The sequence below is a fragment of the Neofelis nebulosa genome, chromosome 3, assembly GCF_028018385.1.
Source record: "Neofelis nebulosa isolate mNeoNeb1 chromosome 3, mNeoNeb1.pri, whole genome shotgun sequence".
NCBI classification, from domain to species: domain Eukaryota; kingdom Metazoa; phylum Chordata; class Mammalia; order Carnivora; family Felidae; genus Neofelis; species Neofelis nebulosa.
The window spans coordinates 117,226,981-117,250,179 of NC_080784.1; the positions used below are offsets into that span (position 1 = coordinate 117,226,981).

Here is a 23,199-nt window from a genome sequence, read left to right on the forward strand (position 1 = left end):
ATCATGCCAAAAAAAGATAAAATCTTTTCAGATATTTCACAATTTTTTTACCCTTTTTATATCTAATGGTTAGGAAGATGTATAATAATTCAGAAGTGAGTGTATATACAGTAATACTTAAAACTGAGTTTAGAGTGTATTAAACACAACTGTACTTACGTGCATTTGAAAGATGATATAAATATTTCTCTTTAATATGTAATATATGTAATATGTAATATATGCTATATGTTTAACATGTACTAAGATAATGTCAGTCAATGATCAAAGCTTAGTGCATGTCTGTAATCACAGACCATTTGCCATAATTACCCATGATATTTTCAAAAACTACACCTCCATAGCTTGTCATGTCTCTGTTTTGAAATTGGTTTCTTACAGTTTTAGAAGGGTATGATTTAATACTGAGTTTCAACCATACTGGTCAGCATACCTTCAAAACATATTATTTTCTAGCCTTTACACATTATAACAGATATGCCTGGACCCCAGCTGCTGTGATTTGCTCTGATGGAGATTTGGGTTGCTGTAAGAATCAGTGTAGTACTTCTGGAATGCAGGATGCACTTTGGATCTCAGTGCAGCGTGCATACAATTGGCTAAGGATCAGAGTTCTGGCTGCAATGGATAGATCAGGGCCCTCTGAGAGCAATTTTAATTTCAGGTATCTTAGATGTTGGAGGATATTGCCAAAATATTTTTTATTCCTTAAAAACATTCAGATTTTTTCCCTCCCCTCACTTTTTCAATATAGAAAATCCCAAAGGAATCTTAAAAATAAAATATATTTTCAAAACAAAATATTTTCTCTCAATCATCGGAGAAACAGCTGTTTATTAGTGGTTCATTCAGTCAGAATACATCCATAAAAATATATATGTATGTATGTATATATTATATATATATACATACATACATATATATATATATACACACACGTCTATGTTTTAAGAGGGTGAAAGTAATTGATGTGATATAGTTTCAACCAGGCCTTTGCTCTGAGATTAAAAAAAATAGTGTGATTTCCTTCATCATTTACTAGCTCAGAAAAAACCCTCATGATTACAAATCCTTGCCCATCCATCCACTTCTTCTCATACTCAGGAATGCAGTTTCCTAAGGAACAACTTTCAGGAAAATGTCCTACTCTTTTAAGTCTTGGCTTCTTGTCTTTGAATCTCCAAACAGTTTTTGGAAATCCACAGCATGTCTTCTTTTTTCAGCTCATTAATTCGACAAATTTGGTTGATGTCCATGCCAGGCACTATGCTAGTCAGTGGGGATTCCCTGATGACTTTGAGAGCAATAGCCTGTAGCCACGCAACATTAAGTACTCAATGCCCTTGAAACCAGATTCTTGGCTTCAATAATACTCATTTTCCTTTAAAAGTATCAGAGGTCCTTCTCTCTTGTGTATTGAGCCAGATTCCCGGCACAGAACAGTGGTCATCTCCCTATCATAGCTGAGCCCAGATCTTTCTGAAGGACTTCCTGTTGCAACTCTATAGAATGGGCCCAGGGGTATCATTTTTCTACAACGGATGAGTCAGTGATGCCCCTTTGTACACACACAGCATTGTGAACAACAGAAGACCTGTTTTGGTTAAAATGTAAATAGACCTTTTTGCAGCAAAGCTTAGTGGAAAATCTTGGACATAGAGTGTTTTCTAATTCTGTCATAGAGCTATATGATCTTGAACAGGGTCCTCTTTTGGCCTCCATGTCTGCATATGCTAAATTGGAATAATATTAACTGGCTTATATGGTTAAGTGTTTATTCAGAAATGGTCCAGTGCAGCAGTAGTAGACGGTGACTATTATATATAAATATGTACATTATATATTCCAAGATGTCATATGGAATCACTATGAATTAACTTAGGTACAACTCTAGTTGTCAGGTGCTCCCGTTTCTCTATCAAATAGCATTTTACCCAGTAATCTCTCTAAACTCTGGTGTGTGTGTGTGTGTGTGAGTGTGTGTGAAACACATTTGCATAAAGTGTTCTAAACAACAAAGGGAAAACAATAGAGGAAATAAAGAAATCCAGCTTCAGAAAATAGCACTTCAGAGGCTTGAAAGGACTCCTTGACACATATAATTTATTGCCCAAGAGGGGAAAGGAAGATAATTCAGCAAAAGTGGAGGCTTTATCATTATGTTTGACTTTCACGCAATTTTTTTCCCTTTTACACGAAGCTGGGGTTATTTTATACCTTTTAACCTCTGATTTCCTGCTCCAATAACAAACATGGAGCTATTCCCGTGTTCTTTAATGCAAATAAATATAGTAGTACCCACAGTATTTAGCATAAGCTGGTTGCCTAATAGTATGAAAATCATTGCACGTACAGTTACCAAAATTTAACTTTCCTTTTTCTTAAACATGGAGAACTTTTTTAAAACCCATTTCAAACCTGAAAGATACCTAGGTTTTTATATCTATGACTGGCTTTTGTCCAAATGTCATGTAAGGAATTTATTAATATTACTATAATACTTCAGAGGACTGTGGAATGTACATTCTAGGCAGATTTTTTAGGCTCTGTGGGGGGAAAAGGAAAGAGCAGAGATGGTGGTGTGATGGAATTCTCTTCTCTGCAGGAGGGAGGAAGAGAATTTTCTTTCTGCCACTCTTTCATGCTGAGACTCCACTGCAGTGCCAGGGGCACCCTAACATAATATTAAATTATTGCTTTTTTATATGAGCTACTCATAACTTTCCAATGACTCAGAGGAATTTAATAAGAATTTTAAAAATGTACTGGTGGCAATAAAAAAAAATAGAAACTAATATATTTTATAAATGTATTTCTTGGGAAAGCCAGTGCTATTTTGGTAAAATAATAAAAAAAAATATTTCATACTTCATTGTTAATACTTTGATTTGCAATACACATCATTCTTTGTTTTGTTTCAGATAGCTTGAAATATTATTTATTTTCCCCTGTAGACATAAAGAAAGTTTTACATAATATTTGTAAAGTCCTTAAAGTAATGGGAAAATTGACATAGGTTAATCAAAGACATTGAGAGTACTTGCTGTATTTTGTGAGAATTTGCTCCAACACTTAACTCACTTAAGAACATTTCATTTTGGGGCGCCTGGGTGGCGCAGTCGGTTAAGCGTCCGACTTCAGCCAGGTCACGATCTCGCGGTCCGTGAGTTCGAGCCCCGCGTCAGGCTCTGGGCTGATGGCTCGGAGCCTGGAGCCTGTTTCCGATTCTGTGTCTCCCTCTCTCTCTGCCCCTCCCCCGTTCATGCTCTGTCTCTCTCTGTCCCAAAAATAAATTAAAAACGTTGAAAAAAAATTAAAAAAAAAAAAAAAGAACATTTCATTTAGCTTAAACACCATATTCAAAGGTCTTTGCCTAGTCTGTTCTCTTTGACCTATTTCCAGCATTTGTTGGAGTTTTCCTCCCCTTTCTTATTGAAAACTCACTGTTCCTTTGGCCTTTATAATATGTTCCTCCTAAGATGTGCTGATTATTTAGCTATTGTCTCTCAGTTCCAAGACTCTTTACTACTCAGCTCCATGAGGTTCAGCATGGAACTCTACAAATAACTTTTCCCAGAGTTCCTTATCGACTGGCTTCCTGTTAGGCTCTGCCAGTAGGGGGCCCTAGAGACAGATTGGAGGGAGAGAGGTGAGATAAGGTTTTGTTTGTGTGTTTCAAAAAATTTTTGAGTATAATTGACACATGATGTTACATTAATTTTGTGTATACAACATAGTGGTTTTCTTTCTATTTTTCCACTCCATAGAAGCATTGTTACTGCAAAAGCAGACAGTTGGATCCAGCTTCCAGCTTCTTTTGACAATTTTAGCTCCTATTGGTAACCAGAACATGCTTCCTTTAAAGGCTGGAGTAGGAGATGCCCCTGTATTCCCTCACACACTGGGACACACTCTTCGGAGCCTCTGTTAAGCAGTGTCCCCTCCATAGAGTTCCTGGCATTTGCCAGAGGAGAGTTGAGGTCTGAGAATCAGCTTTAAGCAGCTTTCCCCAAAGGACCAAACACCAGCTTTATTAGACTCCTCCTCCAAATTCTAGGTTCTAGCATTACCAACCTCTTCTCCTTGTTTTTCCAGGCCCAGAGACAGTAGCTGCTTCTTGCAGTTATTAATCTCTGTGTAACCTCAGCATCTTTTTTTCTGTTCCCATAGCTATCTAGTACCCATTAACCAATTCCCATATTAAATTACATTTCAGAAATACCTAGGGCACTCTGTTTTCCTTAGGATTCATGGTTCTCCCTTTGTTCTGCTTCCTTTGTTGGATTTTTTTTCCTCTTCTGCCCCAGGTTTCTCTTCTTAGTTTCTTTAGTCCTTCATGTGCACCTGAATACCAAAATCTGTACATCAAAGTTATGTCAATTTCATACACAATCTGTATATCAAAGATCTGATCCATTTCTTCAGCTTCCAACATGACATCTCTACCTGATCACATTATTAACTGCTTATTGAGCATTTTTTCTGGGATTTCCTATCAACTGAACATATTTAACATGCCCCAGGGCAAATGCCCATTTCACGTGCCATTTCCATGCTTCATCGTGTACTTCTTTTCAAACTTGCTTGTTTGGATCAACGGTACCTCAATGGTCCCAGTCAGGGAGAATCATACTTTGAAATTTTAAGACTATTTCCTATCATTAGACTCTCACATACAGACAGTAATAATATCATCTGAATTATTTTTTACACTATATTTTTAATATCCTTTTCTTACCCACTGCTACCACCACTACCTGAATTTAGATCCCCATTACCTTCACCCTTTGATAACTTAAAGTCCGTACTGGTTTACCTGTTTCCACAATTATTCTCTTTTGTACATTGATACCAGCCTAATTCTCACAAATGCTGAAATTCTCTTTCACAAACCTTTAGTGGTTCTCTGAGCCTGCACGATAAAGTCTAAGCCCTTCTGCTGGAAATCTCACCTCAATAAATGTTTGGCCTTGCCTCCCATCATTACCCCCAATTAAATCTCTACTTTAGGAAAACTGATTTTCTCAATGACTCCCACTTCTCTCTCCTTACATCTCCATAAAATGCTCTTTTTGTGAAGCCTTCCTAAAACATCTCAGACAGAACTTATCACTCCCCATGAGGGACTTTGCCTGGGAATCACTTCTCTGTATCACCTATTTGGCACTAGCTGTAAGTTGAATGCACTATTTTAAGGAGAAAAGAAGAGAGTATATATTTAATAAATTACACAGTAGAATGACCATGGCTGGTCATACTGTGTATGTCAGGACTCTTAGGATGCATCTATCCAATGTTACATCAGTAGATTAAGAGCCCCGCCCCCTCCAAAATGTCTTTGAAGTAACAATTCATTTTACTTCTTTTTAAAAAATTATTTAAGTTTATTTATTTACTTTGAGAGAGAGACAGATAGAGTGAGCAGTTTAGGAGCAGAAAGAGAGAGAGAGGGAGAGAGGGAATCCCAAGCAGGCTCTGCACTGTCAACAGAGACCCTGATGTGAGGCTCAAACTCACAAACAGCATGTTCATGACCTGAGCCGAAACCAAGAGTGAGACACTTAACTGACTGAGCCACCCAGGTGTTCCCCTTTTATTTCTTGACCCTAATAAAAATGTTTCTTTTTCTTTAAATTTCAATGCCACTGTATTGATCTTTTATATTGCCTTAATGTTTTGTAGAGGTAGAATTTATTAATAAACCTTGATATTTTCTGTTTTATGGAAGTATGTGCTCCATCATTCATACTTCTAAAATTCTTACTTTGCATCAAGAGATCTGGATGAACTAAGAAAATATAACAAAAGCTGATATTAATTCTAGTACTTCTTAAAGACATACAAAATATTTGGGGGAAGTTTCGTTTGAGAAAATTTTCCTGCCATAGTATATGTCCTTCCTTCCAAATATGTTCTAATAACTCTTGCTCCTGAAAATCAAGATTCTGATAGTGTCCAATTTCATGATCAAATCTGATAATATCAAATCTCATCATTAATTTGACCCACCAGGTAAATGTCAGATTTTGTAGCATGTAGAGATCCTGAAGGCTTCAAAGGAAAAAGTCCTGCAGACAAGTGTGTAAAGTTATATTGTGAAAAGAAAGCCAACAAAATGTGAAGCTACTTTGCCTATACTTTCTTGAATAGCTTTCCATTATCCAACCCTTACAGACAAGTTGAGGGAATAGTAACATAGAGAGGGCCTCAAACTAACTGGAAAAATTATCTTGAACTCTCTAGATTAGGAAGGACTCTAGAAAGAACACAATAATCTTTTGCTTTCAGAGACGTTTATAAATGTAAAACAACAAAAGCTAATCAAGCTCCTATTATGTTTTAGGTCAGTTAGTTATAAGCAGAAGCAGTGAGTCCCCACGGATGGAAACTCTACACCTCCCACAGTATCTATTTTTACAATTAATGTTTTGACAGTCAAGATGATCTTGTTATGTCTAATAAATGGGTAATGAAATTTTAGTTTCTATAAACATATGTTTAATAATTAGATAATGAGCTCAGTGATAACAGAGTCCTCAATAAACATATACATAAAAAAACAGCCAAAGTCTATTCTGCTTTTATTCTTATCTGCTCTTCCATGGGTAATGTGAGTAAATGATAAATATTTTTCCTCATCAAAATTCTTCATATACTTGAAGTTAGCACAGTCTTTGATTAATAAAGCGGTCATGTTGCTGGTTTGCCCAAGACAGTCCCAGCATGGGTCAGTTGTCTGGGTGAAATCTGTTAATAGCCACCATCTCCCTTTTCTCTGAAAAGTTTTCCAGATTTAAAATCTGGGAATTCTGTGATCAGTCTACCCATTAATCTTCTCATATTCGGGCCAAATAATCCAACATGTAAGCCCCCTTTTTAAAGGTTCACCATCATTGTTTTCCTCTAAATCATTTCTAGTGATAGTGAAGCAGGTTGCAATTTTCTCCCCTTAACAGTGTGGAGACATTTCAGTGCTCAAGGTACCTGCTTTTGGAAAATGGAGCCCCAGGTACAGTTATTGAACAACGACAATGAAAGAGTAAGTGCAGGGGAGGAGGGCTTGTGAGTGACAGTACTCAGAGGAAGAGAGACGGGGTGCCACTGAAGAGTTTATGATAAGCAGATGAATTCTAGTTCAAGAAATCAAACACCACCTATTTCAATTCCCATCAGAGGTTCAATTAGAAATAGAATCCTTCGTTGCTTCCTGCCCCACACTGGCGTGTTGTCACGGGCCATGCACTGTTTAAACAGCTGCAGAGTCTCACCTCAGGGGTGACTGAATTGCACTGGTGATGTTGATCCCTGTATGGAGCTAAAACTGAGAGGAAACTTGATCATTTGCAGAATGACTTAGGAACTGAGGGTGAGTTATGCTCTCTGTATGAGGATAATGAGGTAAAGACTAGAGAATGTGGGGTCGTAGTACCAGTTTTGCTCAGTAAACCTAGTAGTGTCAGACTCCTCTTTTTAGTGCAAACCAAGAATGAAAAAAACATAGACACAAATGTGAAGATGGTGAATTTGCAAAATTAAAAATAAGAATACTCAAATATGCATCTCAGTCTCTGGTATAAGCCAATGGGAAGGTGTCAGTTGCTTATTTTCTTGTTCTTCAGTATTCCTAGTATTATCACCTCACATTTAATATACTTGTGAATGAGCGATCACCTGCTCTTTATATCCATATGTTCTAGTCCAGTGGTTCTCAAGCCTCATCATGTGTTATGAACACCAGGGCCTCACTCCCATAAATTTCCAATTCACTAGTTCTGTGACAGATTTCTAGAATTCCCATGTGTCACATGTGCCAAGAGGATACTCTTGCTGCTGGCTGGGGATCACACTTGACAACCACTGCTCTAGAAATTCTGTATTTTACTGAAAGGTTTGATAAAGGTAAACTACGAAGAGGAAAAAGGGAAATTCAAATGCGAATGTATTATTTGGGAAGAGCATATGAAAGAGAAGCACAAGCTACTTCAATCAGGCTTATGAAAGTTTCATCACCATCCTTCCCTCCAATATGTCCTTCAACAACCCTGCCTCATTCATCGGAATTTGTTGCTGGGGGTCACTTCTCAAAGCATTCTGAGACAAATACTCTATTTACTGAATTTCAATTTACTGGTTAAATGAATTCATGGACATGAGAATATTAAGTAAGAGTAACTTACATTAAAATCAACTGTACGTGATGGCATGAAAGATGGTGACCTGACCTGGATTTGGTCTCCCCCAGAAACTTTGTGACATTGCACAGGAGCCGCTGTGCACTGTTTAGTGGCTACAGTACTTGAATGTGTTCATTCAAAGTATTTTGTGTTCAAAGTATTCAATTTATTCTTCTCAAGAATGTAGACTTCTGTCTTTTGATGTATATTTCCTTTCACGTACTACATTCTACTCTGTATTTTTTTCATCATTTTGTCAGTCTCCTTCAACCTTACTACATATCATCCTCAAATTCTTTACTTCTAATTTCACTCATTATTACCTTTACTTTCCTCCGTTAGTGTTCTAATGATTTCTCCATCACCCTTTCTTTTCTCCCCCACTCATATCTTTTTTCAGTATCTTTTACAACACTCTGGGATATTTGGTTATTTCTCTTTCTTTTCACCTGGAACCTGTCTTGTGTAACAAAATATTTTGAAATGTCTTTCAGTAATATACCAGAAATCCAGAAATCCAGAAATACCAGCATAAATTAAAAAGTCAAGGGCATTAAAATATAGAAGAGAAAAGCAAATTCATATAAAATTTAGAATTAAGAAATTTATACTATAAAGACTTTAATAGCTTCATACTTTTAATTAATAAATTTAACTCTGAGCTTCTTGGCAGCTGAAGGAAGGAGCTATAATCAGTTTACAGGAATGCTATTCTCACTTAAAGAGAAGACACACTAGTTCTTTGTAAGGTCAAGCCCATGTCTTGAGTGGGTCTTTGTATTCAGGATTCTGGGTTATGTAGTAGATGACATTTTAATAGCTTTATTAAGTAATTATAGCAGTCTATTTCATAAAGCATTTTTTAGGATATCCATTAATGTAAGCCAAGGGCAAAATGTCAAAGTACAGCAAAGAAAATATCTTGATAGAGGCTAAGAAAATATGGTCTAAATATGCAGCTTTTTGATAGCACAGCATGATTCAGGAGTTAAAAACAAGGATGTATATAGGGAGACATGCATTTCTTTTTTTCAAAACAATCTCCAGAAATGAAATTCCGTTCACAAATGGCTTCTCATAGAAGTTAGTTAGCAAATGGTTTGAAAGTATGTTCTCTGTTAATGAACAATTTCTTGTGACTGATTAAGGACAGATTCTGCATTTAAGAAATCAACTAACTGAACAGGAGGGTTGACGACTTCTTGTGAAAATGAGACCAAAAATCAACACTACTTTTTGAATAGATGGCCACCCAATTCCTACATCAAGGTGGGCTAATGGAGTAGGGAGATCCAAGAGTTTACTTAAGAAACAGTTTAGAGTTTTTTTTTTCCCAGCATATGAATAAATGGATTATTAAGCCTCCAAAGTTCTTCACCATACAATGTGATCAAGATGATTTAGACTGGAACATTTTCAAAACATACGTTACCAGCCACCCACCATGGCTATAGAAAAAAATATCACAGCAAATGTACTGATGGAACATCTGGTTTTAAGAAACTGGTTTCCTTGGTGAATCTACCAGCATGAATGAATTACAAATGTATGCTCAAGTAACTAAATTAATTATCTTGTTACATGGTGTTGATATGATCAAGTACATTTTGGAAGATAATTGACGCAAATAATTTTGGTTTTTAAGTAAATGATTTTAAGCAAACTTTTCTGATAACAGCTAGCAAGCAGAACCAATTTTCCCTTGAGAGTTCTGATAGTCTGTGACATAGTCATGTCATAAGCATGTAGAAGGAACATTCTAGTCTCAATATCAGACATATTTGGGCTTTTCAAACACATCACTGAAATATGTAAAAAGAAAATGAGTGGAATTAGAACACAGGAGCTTTTGTGTTCTTTAAAATTATTAGTTTTCTAGGCCATTTTTATTATTTTTTTTAATTCTAGGCCATCTTCCCAACCCTTATTCTCCCAGAAGAGCTATAGCTTGCCCACTAGATCTGTATAGGACCAGTATTAGGACTAGTACCAGGAAATCACTTAGCCAATATTGACCATTTGTTTTTGCCCAGAGTAAAAGACTAAATAAAAGCTAATAAAAGTATGTTATTATGAATAGACTTTGTCATAAATGGGTTTAGACAAACACAAGATTCAACCAAGTTTCTAACATTCGTCCTTGCCCTCCATCTATTATTTCTTATCTTAAATACAGAGCCAGGAAAGATCTGTCTGTGGTTTGTCAAGGAGAAAATTGGCATGGAGTTTGAGACAGAATGCATAATTAATGATATCTCTTGCAGAAATACTGTGGCTTTGTAACTCTTTTGTTATATATATATATATATATATATATATATATATATATATATATATACATACACACACACATTTTTCCCCCAAGCCTAAGAATGCTATTGTTCTGTTAATGGAGCAAAGAATTCTTGGTTCTCAAAGAGTTAGAGATCTGAGTGACTGCATATAAGAACTGGAATGCTTCTCCTTTCTTATTTTTCCTTCTCTGTAGTCATTTAATGATAACCAAATGTCATTGAAGCTTGGGACACATGTAAAATGCACCAAAATAATTTTGCATAGAAGAAAATCAATTTTAGCACCTTTTGGGAACATGACACAAGAAAAACCCCACAAATAACTGTGACCGATACTGAGGTAGGTGAACATATCCTCAAAGCAACCACTAACATGGAAGAGCAGAAAAACAATTTCATGTTTGTACCACTCAATAGAGAAATTATAAAAGACAAAAAGGATTATGCTCTTTGACTCCAAATTCCTCTTGTGTTCCTTATATGTATTTTCTGTATATCACTTCCTTGGCTTAATAACTTGTGTAAAACATGTTTTTTCTTTTGAGCAATTATAAGTGTCCCCTTTTCCCCATGAGGTTGCTCGAAGTTAATTTATCTTAAGAATAAGTGGGGTGTGCTTTGTAAAAATGATCTTTTTTCTACTAATACAAATCTATCTCAGATGAACTGAGAGACAATATTAAAGGTATGTGTGTGAGTGGGACTCTAAAAAAGAAAATAAAAATATTGCATCAGTGGTTTCTTCAAAGGTAATGAGAAAATAAATATATAGAAGACATATTCTATCATTCTGTGTTTACTAGATCTGAATGGGCTACACATTCTGAAGACCCCAGTAGATTTGCAAAGTTAGCAGATTTACTAAGCAGACAAAGAATTCCTCCCCCCCAAGCCCCTTCATTCCCTCCTCCCAGTCTTCTCAGTGAACTTTATATGAGTAGAAAAAATTTGTGTGACAGTCTTCTGGAAACTTGGGAAGACTGAGAAATCACCCCCTTCCCTGAAGTTGTCTCTTGAGATATATTTCTTTTCCTATCGTGTCTCTGAAATATAAAGTTCCTGCACAATCTTACATACCATTTTATTCTTCCTTCCTTGAATTGAAAGGAAGCATGTTCCAGCAGAGTGAAATTTTCATTTGGCATGTAGCCTATATATTGATGTTCCAAATGAAATTTCTCCTAGAACTTTCTGGCTTCCATGATTAACCATTCATTGCATTTCAGACCACATAACTCAAAGTACATCATATTTATCTAAGGAATTTTTACTGTTTATATTTAGATGTAAATGGTCCAATCACCCATATATCCCACAAAAACAGTACACTGTATTCTTTCTTACAAATGACCTAGAATGCTTTGAATTCAAATATGGTTATTGCACTGGTATTTTGACAAATAAAGCTCAGCATTAAAGCAAGAGATTCTTAGTAACTTATATTACTCTGTAGAGTTTAAAAAGGTAAATTTTCTATCAACTGTCTCATATGCATCTCAAAGGAGGCCACATTACTTTATTTTAGACTATATTCAACATACAATATTTGTTTGTGGCCCAGCATTACTTTAGATGGAATTTCCATGGGGCAGTCATTTGGAATCAGCTAATTTTACAAAATTATTTGTTGTCTTTATCACTGAAAACTCGTTTCAAAGAGTAACTGAGGTATAAAGGCACAAACACTCTCAAGGCATAGAAATGATCCATTCTTCTCTGATGGGATAGGTAAAACTTAGTGGTCTGGCCAAGATTCATTTCAAAATTCAAAATGGTTTGATTTGCAGCTTTGGGGTCTTAGAAACATTTCAGTACAATTACCTCAGAGCAGTTATAGTAAAGGTGAATCCCACCTCATTCTCTAAAGTCATCTGTAAGAGGCACATATATAAGTCAGAGCATCCACACTGATAATTGTGTACCAGCATCATTTGGAATGGAGAACCTTAATATAAGTGCTAAAACTGGGCAAATATTTCATTTGGTACCAGTAGAGAATTAATTTACAAAGAATTATGTTAATCTCAGAAGAATATATTTCCTGATGAGCAAAACGGAATAATCCTAAGAACAGAGACTTCTTTTTGAATCAGGTTTCAACATAACTACTACATTGGATGTAGAATTGCATTATTGGCATCTACTTGTCTTCCAGTCCCTTCTAATGATGGGAGGATCCAAGTTGAGACCTGTCTCCTTCCTATGCTGTGAATGCTCACACCTGCTAGCACAGAGATGTAAATATACCAACCGACTTGAAAAATCTTAATGTCAAAAAAAGTGGGTTCTATAAGTATCTACATCTAATTTCTTCTGTTTAACAAATGCCCATTGAGTTTCCAGGCAACAGTCTGAGGTATAAGTTATGGACATAAGTAAGCCATGGTCCTGACATCCAGTGAAAGAAACAAACATCTATTCAACCAATTACAGCACAGTAAGAGCTCTATTAAAAATGTGAATGAGGGGCGCCTGGGTGGCGCAGTCGGTTAAGCGTCCGACTTCGGCCAGGTCACGATCTCGCGGTCCGTGAGTTCGAGCCCCGCGTCAGGCTCTGGGCTGATGGCTCGGAGCCTGGAGCCTGTTTCCGATTCTGTGTCTCCCTCTCTCTCTGCCCCTCCCCCGTTCATGCTCTGTCTCTCTCTGTCCCAAAAATAAATAAAAAACGTTGAAAAAAAAAAATTAAAAAAAAAAAATGTGAATGAATTGTTAGAGGAACACAGAGAAAGAAATGATTTATTTTCTTAGATGAAAGATTCAAGAATTGATTCTCAATAAAATGTGTGAATTTCATCTTGATATGAATTAGAATTTTCTTTTATCACATGAACAAAAGTAAAAGCATTTACAATAGGAGAAATAGAAGAAGAAAAGATACAGAAATATAGAAGTCTACCACCTTGCATAAGTAATATTGAGTATCTTAATATGGTTAGAGTGTAGGAAAAGTCATAGGGAGGGAGATGCATGAATGAATGAGTGAAGAGTAGTGTAGATTGAAGAATGCCACTCAGAGGATCCTTTAGTTAGTCCAGTGCAGACCATGTGGATCCCCTATAGATTTTGATTAAGATAATGAAAATAACAGGTTGTGTTTTAGAAACCTTGGTAGACATTCTGGAAGCTGGATGAGAGAAGGAAGCTACAGGAGTAATGGTAATTCATTAAACAAGTTATTGTTTTTGCCTAAATGATCAAATAAGAAAATAACTAGTTTTGCCGAAATTATACACATAGCTGTGACTGGATGTATTTTGTTAGATTTATATGGTGTTTTTTGTTGTTGGTGTTGGTAGTGGTGTTCTTTTGTTTTTTTGTTTTTTTGTTTTTTTTCTGAAGAGAAGCCTAGGTTAGAGTCATTTCTCTTTTCATCTTTTTGGATTTTATGCCCATGAAGTAAGGAAATGGTATTTTTTCCCTTATCTGTCTTCGAGTTCATGACATATTATCTATCAGAAGCTTTGAAGTATTTGAAGGAGAATTCCATAAAGATCATAGAGTATTATGGTCTCTTTTGAACTGAGGCTTGCCATGTTTGCCTTATTTATGCCACCTTTGGATGAGGACCTACAAGATACCAGCTGTTGACCCATATTTTATATAAAAGTTTTTCTTCTTGAATAAATCAGAGGACCATTTCCTGGGACCAATTCCAGCAGAAAATATTGCCCATTGAAAAAATGTCCTGGATGTCAATAAGAATACCAATTCCTATAATGATAAACCTGGCTCTTGGAAAATTCCTGGCTCTTGGTGGTATTTTACTATGAATATCCAAGTTAATCTCTTAAAGTAGAAAGGGCCTTTCTAGAAACAATTTATATTCCTTGCTAGAATGCTTATTAACCAAAATTTCTTGAGCATCTCTACTGTCCATGGCTTTCAAATAGTGTGCTATTATAGGCATTTCCTTATTCCCGAAAACTGCTGCTCATGAAGATGTGTTTCTGGGCCCCTCCTAAATTTATGGCTCTTAAATGAAACAGACCTCTGGCAGTTTGATCTCTTAAAGTTAGGCATCTTTGATTTGCTTGAAGGAAAAACTGGAGAAGATCAGCAGGGCTTGGATCTGTTTTAATGTGACAATGCTTTGGCTAGAGTTTTCCTCCCTGTTCATTTTCTGACTCTTTAATAAAAAAATCTTGGGGCGCCTGGGTGGCTTAGTCGGCTGGGCGTCCGACTTCGGCTCAGGTCACGATCTCACAGTTTGTGGGTTCGAGCCCCGCGTCGGGCTCTGTGCTGACAGCTCAGGGCCTGGAGCCTGTTTCGGATTCTGTGTCTCCCTCTCTCTCTGACTCTCCCCCATTCGTGCTCTGTCTCTCTCTGTCTCAAAAATAAATAAACGTTAAAAAAAAAAATCTTTCCTTTCAGTACCCCAAATTTGAAGACATCTTAAGAATGAGATGTTTTAACCAGCCATTTTTGCTCTGCAGCAGCCCCCGAAACTTTTTTTTATTCTGTTGTAAGTCATTTAAAAGCTGGACAAATGGAGATATAAAATTTTAGTTTATTTTTTAGATATGTGTCAGTCACATGTTTCCTCAAACACTGCACGTTTATCAGCACACTGTAGTATATATTAAGAGTTTGGGCTTTAAATTATTTGATTTTATGTCACAATTAAATACATTTCAACAAATCTTAACTTTTTAGAGCTAACTGGCAAATCTTTTCACACATGTTCACGAATCTCTTTTCGATGTACATGCATATGTATGTGGTGTTTATGGTTGCTTTCAAAGTATGTAATCAACAACCTTCAGATATATTTTCCACACTTTAAGCTCAAATTACCTGAAGTAAGAAGTCATTGTGTAACGTTAGTACTCTGCTTTAGCTACTATTTATTAACTTTTTTCTGTATTTAGTAAACACTTATGAGCCCCCATTTCCTTCAAGGCACTATATTGCATTTTAAAGCAATGAAAAGTTAGGTTTACTGTAGGGAATACCCTTGAAAAATTTCATTAAACCCTTCTTGTCTACATAGTTTAGAGTAAATGAAAACACATCCAAACTCAAGTTACTCTGTGTCCATGGAATTATAAACCAATAAGAAGTGGGTAACCATGTAAGTATTTACGTTGGGGTAATGACTCAACATTAGATATTTAATGTGATTTTCTATGGCAAGATGATTATAATATGAGGAGCTTATTTATAAATAAAAATTACTTATACCCAATAATCTAATATTTTGATTGCATTACTGGTTGTTATAACCAAGTCTCTGCTGCATTTGCAATATATTATTATAAAGAATGTCAAGCATAAACAAAAGTAAATAAAATAGTAAAATAAACCCTCTGTACCCACAGCCCATGCAGCCAGCATTGCTTTAAACATTATTTTTTTTCCAGAAGTTTGTGTGTGTTTGTGTGTATGTGTGTGGTGGTGAGAGATTAATGGGTGTGGAGGTATTATAATATAATATTCCATTTGAAGCTCTTGGGATGGCATCTAAGATTCAGCAGCTTGAAATTGTTGGTTCAAAGTATCTGAGAAAAACATTTTAAATTTAGGTTGCAAATGCAACCGCCCAATGGGGATTAATCCCCCTGGTAGATAATGACCTTCAACACTTATATCACCACCAACACTTGAATAGCCAAAGCAAGCAGGAAGAGGGGTATGCTTAGTACAGGATTAGTGTGATTAGAAGAAACCTGTTCTGCTTGTTTTATTCATCTGACTGTTTCTAAATGGACTGTTTGTAAATGTAAAAGGAAGGTGAAAAATAGCTACCATCCTGAATAACAAAAGTACATTTACCCACCACCCTATCCTTTTCCAGATTTGCATTAAAGTGTCTTAAATGTTCATTTATTTACACATGAAGAGAATTCCAGGTTTCTACACTGGGCTTTATTCTCAGGACAGAGTTACTCTGTTGCTCTCCTCTCACCTGAGTTCCTAGTCACCAAACACGTGACTGTGAATGACAGCTGGGCATAGCTGAGAGCACAACTTATAATGAAAATCACAAACTGCTGATCTTCTATCAGAACCTAGTCCACTAATCTTCCAGTGTGTGACCTGAATGAGGTTCTCAGGCCATTTTAAGCCTACACGTAAAATACACAGATGGCACATAAAAAACTTTTATTTTCAACTTCTCTTGAAAAATTAGAAAGTTTGGTGTCACTGAACTCACAATGGCCAAGTGACATCTTCCCCTTTGGACTGGCATGTTCTCGTAATAGACTACAGTTCCCACCTGACCAGAGTCATTCACCCATGTTCCTGTCCAAAAGAACTTGAGTTTGCTAACCTTGATCTGCAGCCATTAACAAGCGCTGTCCCCTCCACGTAAACTCACTGAACAAATGAGCAGGCCCTCAGGGACAGAAGACCTATTAGTGGCTTTATAATTGGTTGTAAAAAATTGGTATTTTGAGCAAGGAATCAAGGCACAATAGATGTGAATTTCTAACATGTTAGAATATGAAGAGGAAATTTCCAAATAGATGACACAGAACCAGTTTGATACAGTTAAAACCCCTGAGGAATATTTTAAAAAGAATGAGAAGGGATAATAGTTTTTTTCAGATCTGTCATTGGTTGTTGGCCTTATGTATCTCAACGAGGGAAGGCTTAGAGTGCTTCCTTCTTCACCTCAAGCGTAGTGATGGGGACTTCCATGCAATCATTCAAAAGCTTGAAATATGTTCACTATGGTTAACTGGCATCATCAGAAGATGCTTAATTCATGCCAGAGAGGGGGAAACACATTCTGTTTGGATCATTGCCCACTTCTATTGAGCTTGGGACAGTGTGTTTTCAGTGAATCGGATGTGGGCTACCCATGTAAGGGAAGACCTGTTTTGACCCTCAAGGAGGATGATGGATTCTAATAGCAAGACCCTGTGTGTGAGGTGTGGGCAACCTGAAGTGCCAAGGAAGAGAGTTCAAGTGAGTGATGGGGAAGGGGGAAGCAAATAAGAAACTGACCATCTGTTCTGTAACAAACCCAATAGGTTCTAGCCAGCTAGAAAGGAGGGAGTATTTAATACAACATAAAATGTAGAATTATATTACATAGGGTGTGACATTTTACTTACCAAATTGAGCCTGTGTTTACAACTTCAAGTGACCTTGAGGTCTCATCAGGGTCAGAAGATTACCACCCCTGAGTACATTTTAAAGGGACCACGGTACACAAAAACAAAATCATGTTTTGATTATATTGGGAGTTGTGCTTGTTTCTTGTATTGTATGCAAGACACCAACAGCACAGCAATGTAAGCAACCAGGCTCTGTGGGGAGATTGGCGTATCGTCTTCAGGCTCTTAGACCTTCCGGTTTTCACGTATAGCTCTATAAATGTGCTGGTAGTCTGATCATCCGGGTCACCAGTATCTTACCTAGTACATCCTTCTGTTATTTTCCAAGGCTGTTGAAACTATAATTGACATGAATTTTCTTTTTCTTTTTTTTTTTTACTTTGCTCTGCAATTCCCTTAAAATTTTAAATTCTACCAACTTGTGGTTATTTTCACCAAAATTAACTTTACATTCTCAACATTTTTCCCTTGCTGCACAAAGTAGATATAAAGTAGAACATCCTTACTGATAGTCACTTACAGGTTATGGAAAGCAGTCAGTGCTTTTTTCCTATTGTTGAAGAGGGTTCCTGTCTGCAGACTTTATGGCATGCTCTAGTGTTTGTTTGTTTGTTTGTTTCTTTGTTATGGAGGAAGGGGGAGGGAAATAAAAGGAAATAAGTGTTTTGATACTTCTAGAAGTTTATCTGCAGTTAGAGAAAATAAGTGAAAATGAAAGGTGTTGAAATTAATAAGGTTACAGTTGAAGCACCATAATTATAAAGAAGCAAGAGAGAACCAGATTTATTAGCATGTTATTGAGTTGCATGTGAAGTATATCCTTAGCCATTTCCTGTGAAAAAAAAGCTCAAAACCAAAAAAAATGTAAGAAAAATGTAGGTTAAGTCACCTATGTCAGATGTAATTGATACTTAAGAATCATAAAATTAACTAATTGGACATATTTATAGGAAAAAGAGCAAAAATAAATCAATTTATAATTCCCTGGGTACATTTATTTAGACTTTAAAATATGAAGATGGACATTAAAAGAAGAAGAAGAGAGGAAAGGGACTCTGGAAGAAAGGACCTTTGGGAATCATGAAACATTCCCTGAGCATGTGTAGCTGAGTAATTTGTACATTTGAGAGAGAGTGAGACAATAAAAAATTAAAAAAATTAAACTGATTTTTAAAAGATTACTTATATATCCACTCCCGAATTATATCAGAGATATAATTACTTTCTCAAATAGTTAGAAATGCATATCTTATTTAAGCAGTCAGGTTTTATTTAGCAAAACCTCTATTAGCAGTAAGAAGTAGGAAAGCATTGTTTTAAAAATATATTCTTAGCACCTAAGGAAACAGAGGAGTCTATAAAAAATTGAGAATGCTGATTCATTAGATTGTGAGTTCTTTGGGAATATTATATTTATACTCAGAACATAAAGAGACTGGTGCTCAAAAAAAAAAAAAGACTAAGAATGAATGAATGGATGGATGAAAGAACGAAAAACTCAATGTGTAACCTCAGAACTGTTCAAAAACACACATATAAATCTGGCTTTACTCCCCTCTCAAGGTAGTTTCTTCACTCATTGATTTATTGTTTTTGTTTGTTTGTTTGTTTATGGAATGTTAAACCTAGATTAAAGAGATCTCAGGAATTTAGTCTGACCCTCTTGTCTCAAAGGAGAGAGACCTGAGGGTAAGGCAGGTTAAGGTAACAAAACAGTGACTAATATAACACTGTATGTTAACTAATTGGTATTAAAATAAAAACTTAAAAAATAAAAATAGAGCACACACACACACACACACACACACCAAGGGACTGTATTCAGAGCTGATCCAAGCATAGGCAGTGACCTCAATTTCACGTAAAGTTTCTCTTTTTGGGTGAGGGTATGTTGTTGCTGTTGGAAAGGTAAAAGGTATAGGAGAAAATTTCCTGAGGTCTGATGAATTCTTGCAGTTAGAAAATGTGGGGAATTTACCAAAGCGCATCTTGGGGAAAATTGCTCAAATACAGGCACGGTCATTAAAAATTTCCTTTTGAATCTTCTATTCAGAATCCTAAAAATAAAATAAGAAAAGCTTTAAGTGGAAATGGATTAGTCCATAGTTTTAAAGTAAGAACGAATGCACTTTTATTCAAAGTATGTGCTTTATTAAAATTGTTTAAAAAGTACCCACATTTATTATCATCTCAGTGAATGTAATTTGGTACCTTACACAAGAATGACTTTGAAAACTATGACTCTAGCTTGCCCATCAATGAAAGCAATTCTCATAATGGCCAAAAAATACAAGGCTAATACTACAGTATTCTTATAAACAATGACTAACAATTGCAGGATATAAATGGAAAAAATGCCATTTATGATAATGCAGTAGCTTTGAAACACTTGTGAGGGAGTCCAATTATAGTATCTCCTGCCACCCTTTCAGTATAACACTACCATCCATGAATGGGAACGTGTATCACTTCCTCCAGAACAATTCCATTCAGTTCAATCATGAAGAAAACCTCTTTTATGCAGATCCCCCACTTCCTTCCCTCTGATGTCCAGATCTTTCAAGCTCACTAAGTCACACAGCATTTCTGTGCATTGTTACCTCCTCCTCAATGAAGCTGTTGGGAAACACTTCAAAGGGTCTGTTCAGGAGGAGGAAAAAACCAGCAAGGGGGGAGGGGAAGGAAGGGAAATCAAGTCAGTGTTTGCCAAAACAATGAAAAAAGTGGGAGTTGGTGATAATGGTGGTGGTGATAGTGGAGAAGGAGTAATCTTTACTGAGCCAAATGAAATGGTTACCTGAGAGAAATGTTTAATTCATTCTGAAGAGAAAAATTGATTTAGGAGTTAGGTAATTACCTTAAATTTGTGAAAATGCATAACACAGAAAGTGGTGTTAAGAGAATAATTCAGGGTGTAAAAGGGGAGTCTGAAAAAATGGGGAGATGCCTTTGACATCCCTAAAGTTTTCAAAGCCTCTGAATTTCCATTTTAACTCATTGAGACACCAGGCATGTAGCATTAGTGCAAAAAACCAAGTCTGGACTCATGTGGCTACATTTGTTCGGACATAAATACTTGCATAGAGGATTTCTCTCCAAGACATGTTCCTGGTAATAAAAACATAGCCATACTATAGAGATGTATAGTATAAAGGCAGATTGTTTTTAAAAGGGGGATTTCAAGGTTTACTGCAAGGCGTCAGCTACTCTTTAAGTTAAAATAATGTTTGACAGGTCAGTAATGAGACATGAAAGATTTAAAACAACAACAACAAAAAAACCCAAGCAATTCTGTACAACTAAAGGGGCAGAAACAGAAACATCAAAGCTCAGGAATTGTATACATTGCACAAAGCGTTAGGAGTTTCTGTTCTCTTTAACATTTTGACATACGCTGTGTAGTGTGGTTAGAGCTGTTAAGGGAATGCAAGTTGCTTTCCAAGCACTTCTTTTACGGCTCATCATCTTTCCATGGTCGCGCAAAGGGCACTTTGAAGTTTCCTAGGAAAACGCACAAGGTAATGTGCTTTGCTGGGTAAGATAAGCACCAACAGAAAATGCTGATTAAGACATGTAGTATAATAATCTATCAAGTAGTATTTGTGTTTGGTTTAAATAGAATTTTGATCTTTTCACACAGGGATTCCAAGAGAAATCTCTTATCCTCCCTAGTCGTGCAGCTCTGTTAGGACTGAAAACCTCTTATAGGGGGCTGAGAAGACTTAGAAGCCGGTATTGGTAGGTTGACTGTCCAGTGAAAGGAGAATGTGTGCAGTACCTCCCAAGTGGTAGTAGTTGAACTCCATATAGAATGATTCAGAAGGAGGGGCGCCTGGGTGGCGCAGTCGGTTAAGCGTCCGACTTCAGCCAGGTCACGATCTCGCGGTCCGTGAGTTCAGGCCCCGCGTCGGGCTCTGGCCTGATGGCTCGGAGCCTGGAGCCTGTTTCCGATTCTGTGTCTCCCTCTCTCTCTGCCCCTCCCCCGTTCATGCTCTGTCTCTCTCTGTCCCAAAAATAAATAAAAAACGTTGAAAAAAAAAATTAAAAAAAAAAAAAGAATGATTCGGAAGGATTTTTTCATAATTCTTACATTCTTCTGCTTGATCATGTATTATTTGATTGGATGGTTTTTCATTTAGTTTCAGCAAATTATCAAAAGGATTTCTTACATGGAATAAGGTAGGTGTGATCATTTCTGAAATTGACTTTTTTTTTTAAATTTTTTTTAACGTTTATTTATTTTTGAGACAGAGAGAGACAAAGCATGAACGGGGGAGGGTCAGAGAGAGGGAGACACAGAATCTGAAACAGGCTCCAGGCTCTGAGCTGTCAGCACAGTGTCCAACGCGGGGCTTGAACTCACGGACCGCGAGATCATGACCCGAGCTGAAGTCAGCCACTTAACTGACTGAGCCACCCAGGCGCCCCCTGAAATTGACTTTAAACATTTGGCAGAAATGCGTCTGTGGAGGAATGCTTCTTAGAGCATGTTACAGCTTCAGGGACAGGGAAACCTTTTGGTGTTCTCATAACTGACAAATACCCTGAGCCTGATTTCCAGAGCCAAGATATTCCTTGATAGTCAATGTCATGGAATGGAAGAAGCATGGACTTTAGAACCAGACAGTTGTAGATTTATATGCACACCCCACCATTTACCAGCTGGGGGACCTTGAGAAAGTCTAGGCTTTCTCATCTGTAAAATTGGGATAATGATGCTAATTTAATGGAGGCTTATTGTAGGAATTAAAATGCAATTTATGGAAAGCTTTAACATTTAACAAGCACCGGTTCTCCCGTGTTACTTTCAACAGAAGGAGAATTGATTGGAAAGGCTTCCATTTGGGAACCAGAAAAAAGTATGAACAAAATTGCAAGAAGGGAAACTATTCTTTCTCTTCATATTAATTTTTATTCCTGTAGTTTCAAAGCCTATCATCCCCAAAGCTTAAATGTTGGAATCAGAACAAATGAATGAGGGGATTATGTGGACTTATGTCTCTCTACTCCTTCTTATCATTTCTAACCTCCCGCCCCCAGCGTATAGTTTTACAAGTAAGCCATTTGGGGGATCAGCATGAGCACATCAAGGGTGTACACAGATTCCTCCAACTCAGCTTGTCTAATGCTGAACTTAGGACTTTTTCTGCCCCAACCCAAACTGAAAAGCTAGGATTTATCTTGGCCATCCTCTCTGATACTCTCTTCATACAACCCACCTGCAAGACCTTTTGTTGATACTTTTCATCAGCCCCGGTTCAGGTGCTTTTTCTGTTTCTCCTTTGACTCCCTCTGAGTTTTGGTACTCTTCAATTCTTTCTTTGAAGGGGCCTTGGAGGTCAGAGCCTTTTAATTGGTGTCTTTTTGTCTGGTCTCAATCTCTTCCAAATACAAAGCTAATTTTTTGTAACTCCTCTTGCTTAGAACCATTAAATGTCTGCCCCCAACCTTAGAACTTAAAAGTCTGGATTCCTTTGCGTAGTGAATGAGGCCCTTTATGACATGGTCCTAACCGGGCATTCAGCCATATATCCTGCCATGCCTCACCTTGTTCCATAAGCTCCACTCATGCAGAATAACTTGAGGTTCCCATACTGCCGCTAAACTCTGCACCTTTGTACCTGATATTCCCTCTACCTGGATCTCCTTTTATCCTATTGCCCACTG

General features: G+C 36.8%; 1 long non-coding RNA gene across 2 annotated transcripts; it reads right to left on the reverse strand.

The window, feature by feature from the left end:
* Positions 1 to 19,333: 19,333 nt before the first annotated feature.
* On the reverse strand, positions 19,334 to 22,974 carry LOC131506153 (uncharacterized). Of its 2 annotated transcripts, XR_009258757.1 has the most exons (3): positions 22,752 to 22,974; positions 20,926 to 21,033; positions 19,334 to 19,589 (listed from the first exon to the last, which is right to left on the reverse strand). It is a non-coding gene; the product is annotated as an uncharacterized LOC131506153 (long non-coding RNA). The 2 variants fall into 2 exon arrangements; XR_009258758.1 differs by lacking the exon at positions 20,926 to 21,033.
* Between the last annotated feature and the right edge of the window lie 225 nt (positions 22,975 to 23,199).